Here is a 6,288-nt window from a genome sequence, read left to right as displayed (position 1 = left end):
CATTGCGCATGCGCAGCACCGCAGCGGGGCCGCCAGGCGGCGCCGTGACCTCGGGCGGGCGGTGCCGGAGCGCTGCGGGGGAGGAGGAGGAGGAGCGGGAAGAGGAGGAGGAGGAGCGGGAAGAGGAGGAGGAGGAGCGGGAAGAGGAGGAAGAACGGGCAGGGGGCGAGCCCCTTCCAGGGCTCCGGGAGTGCCGGATAGGGGCTTGGACACGGGCCTGGAGTGACGGAACAAGGGGAATGGTTTCCCACTGCCAGAGGGCAGCGTTAGATGGGATGTTGGGGAGAAATCCTTCCCTGTGAGGGTGGGCAGGCCGTGGCACAGGTTGCCCAGAGAAGCTGTGGGTGCCCTATCCCTGGAAGTTTTCCAGGCCAGGTTGGACTGGGCTTGGAGCAACCTGGGATAGTGGAAGGTGTCTCTGCCCATGACAGGTTGATGGGACTGGACAAGTCTTAAGGTCCCTTCCAACGTAAACCATTCTGAGATTAAATGATACTTGTTTGGGTTTTTTCCCCCCAGTTTTGATTCCTCCTCCCTACCCCCACCCAATTTCAACTTTTCCCATGAGGCTAAAGCTTATTTAATATGACGCTTTTCAGTGAGAGTTAATACTTATGTTGTGTTCTCTAGAGCTTTGCCTTTTTTTCTTGTGTTTTACAGCAGGTAGAGAAAGAAGATTTCTGAAGCCTGATCCTTGTCCAAGTTAGATGGTTGAAATCATACTTGATAAGCTGAATGCACTCACTAGATACTCTGTTGTGACTTCTTTTTTTATGAGAATATTATGAACGTGGATTTAGTGTAATGGAGTTGTATGACTGTAAATGTTTATTTGAGATATGACTTCAGTTTTACTAGTGAATTGTCATCTTTGGTCATGCAGGGATTTGGATTGCTGATGTATGCTTCCATCACTGACCATTCATTTTGTGTGGAAGGTTTCCTTTATATAATAATGAATTCTGACTCTTACAAAGAGGCTTATTCCTCTCAGCCCATGATTTTTAAGAAATTGCATTCAGTTTAGTTTTAAATGTTCATTTAGGATTCCTCAAGGGACTCACTAATTACTTCAGCCTGTATTGTTTATGTCTAATAGGATACATTTATCTGCCTTAACCTGTTCATAGAGACATAAAGTTGTGTGTGTGCATTTACCAGCAGACACCAATGTTCAGGTCTTGATTATGACAATTACTGCTGTTCTCAGTGGGGTTCATTAGCGCTTTGGCATTATGGGTACCAACCGATGGGAAAAGGCCATCTGTCTGGCAGCCCAGCTAGTTAGGTTGGTGGAGTGCTGCTTCTGAGACTACTGGTTCCATTTTCACCTGTAGCCAAGTCCAAGTTTTACTGGTGACTTGAGCACTTAAATCTGATTAAAATATTATTTATACAACAGCTGCCAACTCTTGACTCTTGAGAGGGGCCTCTGCATACAGTGCTGTCCTGTGGATGGTGGTGATGAGAAGAACCCTTGTTCGTCTTGAGCTTCTGCTCAAGCTTCTAATTCTTTATTAATTTGATGTTTCAAATTTATTTAGAGAAGAAACTTTAAAGAAGAAACTTTAACATGTTGTAGTGAAATTCTCTGGGTTGTTAAAAATTATTAATTTTAAAGCAGGATTTGTGTGGTGATTTTTCTGATATTTTTCTCCTGGGTAAGCTTTTAAACAGTCCAGAAAATATTTCTGTATTTTAATATACTGAACTCAGAAACAATAATACAATCTAATGTTTTCCCACCTGTTGGCTGTATATTAAATACCGTCATGGAGAGGGGGTGAGTGCTAACTTATACTTTCATTATCTTTTTTTCATTCACTTTATATGATTTGAGTTGTCTGTTGAATAATACACACAACTGCATGAAAATATTAAATCAGTAATTCTCAGACGTTTATGCTGAAAGCTTTTCGATGAGAATCTTGAGTGTTTCTCTCTTCTCCAAACGCTACAGTTCCTTATGGTTGCACATTGCATTTGCAGACTCCAGATAAAAGGTCTGTTCTCCATTAGTATTAGTAATTCCCAAAGCTTACACAGATTTAGCTGGCAATCAAGGTAAAAGCAGTCATAACACTTTTCAAAAGTAGAAGACTGTTCAAGTCTGTGCTGTCCTATTTGACTGAAAGAGCATGTTACTTAAATAACAGCATGGATTTATGTAGGAAGTGAACCAGTACTAGTTCATTTTTAATTTAATCTACTGAGTGATTGAATTAGAATGTTATGCGTGTCAGTCTAAGTCTGTTTTGTGGATTGCAAAGTAAACTCAAGTTCAGCTTGACAAGAACAGAAAAATAAAAAGTTTTATTCAAAAGCTTCAGTAAATCTTAGCATGAAAACGTTATTTTAGTGCTGCTAATTGGTTTTGGACGAAGGGATAGCAAAGGAAACCATCTGTGATTGAGACTTGTATGTGTTTTCAGAGGTTGCAAAAACACCTGACAGGAGCCAAACACATCAGTTTTATGTCCACTGCATAACCCTGCAATGTCCTGTAAGTCTTTTGTAGAAAGTGCTAATTTTAAAAAGTAGTATTTAAAGGACTTCCCAGCCTTCTGCAAGGCTTTCTGATAATAGGAAGTCAAATGGAGGAACTTTGGAGCATAGTTACTTATAATTCTCTGTTGAAGAATGAAGTATAGGGAGATGAGAGTTCATTCCTTATTTTGATGGTGATGTTGGAAATAATTAATAAGAGAAGTCCTAGCACTCTGCTTTGTTTTTGCAAATGTGTGCTTTCATGGACCTGAACAAAAAGTGGGGCCGGGAAATTCTGAGGTAGAAGTGTAGCTGTGCTTCAAATTGTTTCCTCTGCGAAGAAACACTATAAACACAGACCGGAGCAGACCAGTTTCTGTGGACTGAAAGGAGCTTGGAGAATTGGATTCATCCAAAATCTCAACTGGAAAGAATTTAATATGAAGCAAGAATTACAGAGTTTATGCTTGCCATAGTATAGAACTAATCAAATACCTGCTAGAAGCCTTTTAGAAACATGCTTAGCCATGTTCTAGGAACAAGGGGCTTAGAAATACAGCTTTGCTCTTCTCCTAACTGATGGGAAGGACTAAAGTTCCTAAGGTGTTTTCAGTGCTTTGTCTTGAATGCATAGAGAAGTCTGTAATGTGTCAGCTAAGTCAGCTGAAGAAAGCACAGGTTATGCCTGCAGGCAGGAAGGGCTTTTATTTTGCAGATGGCTTCTATTTGGCAATTTGGATTATAGGTGCAGTGCAAGTAATTTAACTGCTATGCGTTCTGTTTCAATTTCATAAGAATGGAATGCATTTATCCCCACTTCTAGGAATTTCTTCACAGAAACTGTTTCTGATCTAACTGTAAGAGAACATGATCCATAGCTTTATTTCCTGCAGAAGTGTTTCCTCATTTGAATCTCATTGCTATCCCACTCTTTGAGCTGTATGTTATTTTTGATGTCTTGGTGTTACCCGCAGTTCACAAGTTGTCTGATCAGGGTAAAAAGGCATCTTGCACTCTATTGTGTAGCATTCCAGAGGTCTGGTTGTGACATTGTGTTCCTTGAACACATATGAACACATACCTTGAACACATATGAAAGGCAAAGGATGATGCAATAAAAACAGATTTCTTGAAGGACTCATAAGTGAAAGTATGAATATTCATAAAAGACTAAGAGAGAAGCCATGGTAGTTTCTTCCACAAGTTTTCATTTGAAGAAGGTAAACCTAGAGACCAGCAATACCTGAAACTGTATATCTGCAACAGCTACAAGTGAGGGATGCAGGATTTAAATTTTGGATATAAATAACATGCTGATGTTAGAAATTAATGTCAGGACATCAGGATGTACCCTTGTCACAGTCAAGTGTTACACCAGAGATGGGTCACAGGAACACGAATGCTTTTGCTTTATAATGAATTACGCCGCGTAGTATTCGAGTTTTGCTCAGTGACTACACTGTCACACTCAAAATGTGTTTTGGGTTGGGACAATCTGGTTTGATGCTGACCTTTCAAATCCTGAAGTTTTGTTTACATGTGAAAACAAGAAAGTGAAAAGAGGATAGACTATTTAAAATAGTACAGATAGTTAAAATTGCATAAAGATCAGGTTTTTGGTTTTTTGCTCTTCACTTAATATTGCTATGGTAGCGTTTAAAAAATGGTCCTGAACTTGGGGGAGGTGAAATACTTCTTGAAACAGTACATATAAACTCCATTCAGTATCACATACAAGTAGTGCATCACAGTCTGTTCAAATAATCTTAGGGCTCTGAAATTTCTTAGACCTTTAAGTTTGAAGGTTGGAACACTGCTCTTACTTCACTGCTTTGTGTCACCTGTAATGGCACATTTTTCAGGAGATTAAGTGAGGTAAATGCCAGTGGCTAGGTTTTTATTAGATGCAATGAAATAGTGAACCATTGTGTAAAGAAATGCCATTTTATATTGCAAGATGAGCAGCAAAACTCTGGATACTAACCTCAAATATACTGCTTTTATAGACTTGCTGATGCTTAATTTTACTCTAGTAGGGAAAAAAAACCCAGTTTCATCATCTAGTGTACATTTCTGTTAACTGTCAATTTATACGAACAGCATTTTTTCTTTTCTCATTTACTCAGGATACATGGCTCAAACCCTGAAAAACCAAATGTATTCCAGGTGGAGCACCTGGAATGTCTGAAGAATTATCAGAGTTGAAAAACTGGAAAAACTGTGTCCCCCACAGTTAGTCACTTAAATCCATATCTCCATGTAAATGTCATCATAGTTGCCTGGAAGAGAAAGCTGAAGAGAACTTGTGGAGTGTTCAAATGGAAAAGGATTAATTCTAGGCAGAATGCTGGTTTCTATCTCCTTAATTTCACTATTCAAACAGTTTTGTCTATGCCTTCATGTTTGTTTTATTTTTAAGCCCCTGAATAGCAATAACTGTGTTCCTGACAGGACTTATTAAAATTTCAAACAATGTTAAAATATTCAGACATTGATAGTTATTGTTCCAATATGCATTATACAGTTTTAACTATTTCCTATAATCAAGTCTCAAATATTGTAAAAGAAAATGAATCCTCGTGTTTTTAAAAATAAAAGTAATGTAAGCAGTTTCAGGAGTGGAAGTTCAAAACCTAAATTGTAAGGAAATTACAGTGGTCCGATACTGAAAAAGCTCCAAAATTGTTTTGACTTTGATTTTTCTTACAGGCTGACAAGCGGTAGCATTTATCTGACAATAAGAAATAAAGACAGTGATTGCAAGATACATGAAAATAGATCTGGCCTCAATGATTGGTGCTTCATATATTTGTGTTTACACTGTCAGATGCACCTGTACCAAGCTTTGTGCCATTTAAAAATATTTCTATATTTTAAAGTGAACTGCAATGCATATTAGCTCATTTTTCTCAACACTTCATTGGCCATGAAGGCTGCTGCCAGTGTTCTCTCATTTGTCAGTGCAGGGGTGCAGGGCCTGTGTACAGGATTGAGGGTGAACCACAAGGATGATTTTTTTTTAATAATCTCACACAGGCCTGCTAAACTTTAATAATGTTACAAATAATTTTTACAGAATTACAAAACACCTTCAGCGGCTGAGAATCTTTTTTGCACAGTAGCCTTAATAAACAGAGTATGTACCATACAAAAACTACAAAATGTGTGCTTAAGCTATTAAGCATGAAATGCAGGTGTTTGCTGAGGTCCTTGCACCTTTACTATGCTGTTTATGTGTGAAGGGTGCAAGGACCAACTCAAGAACTTTATTTTCTTTGCCTAAAACCGTAAGCCTATTGTTTACAAACATTTAAAGAAAAGGCTGTACCATATGCGGTTTGTCTTAGTTACATAATGTAAGCTCCTAGCTTTTCTTTTTTGCAAGATTTTTTCTTTTTTTTCCTTGGAGGAAGAATCACTACTGTACTGAATTCAGATCCTTGGTATTCTGCTGGCTGGTACCTGTCCTCTGTAATTTACTACAAAGTGAAGTTTAGAGCTCTGAATAGATCTATTTGCCTGTCATTTTTCCTCTGAAGTTGCAGGTCATGCTAAAACAACAGCTGGAACTTTCTACCGAAGTGTTTGTGTAGAATAACAATGGAAAATATTTTTTTCACTTCTAAATTTACAATGAAAACAATCGTGTGTACTATACTGTATGTATCTATATTATTTATATACAGTCATCGCTACACGGAACTAATTGTACAGAGAATAAAGCCATTGCAAGAGCTCGAGCCTGCCCTGCTGAGCAGTTGGTGACAAGTATCTTGTGCATTTCCATATGGAAAACTCGTT

Source organism: Corvus cornix, chromosome 2 (genome assembly GCF_000738735.6).
Source record: "Corvus cornix cornix isolate S_Up_H32 chromosome 2, ASM73873v5, whole genome shotgun sequence".
Taxonomy (NCBI): domain Eukaryota; kingdom Metazoa; phylum Chordata; class Aves; order Passeriformes; family Corvidae; genus Corvus; species Corvus cornix.
This window is presented reverse-complemented; position numbering follows the sequence as displayed.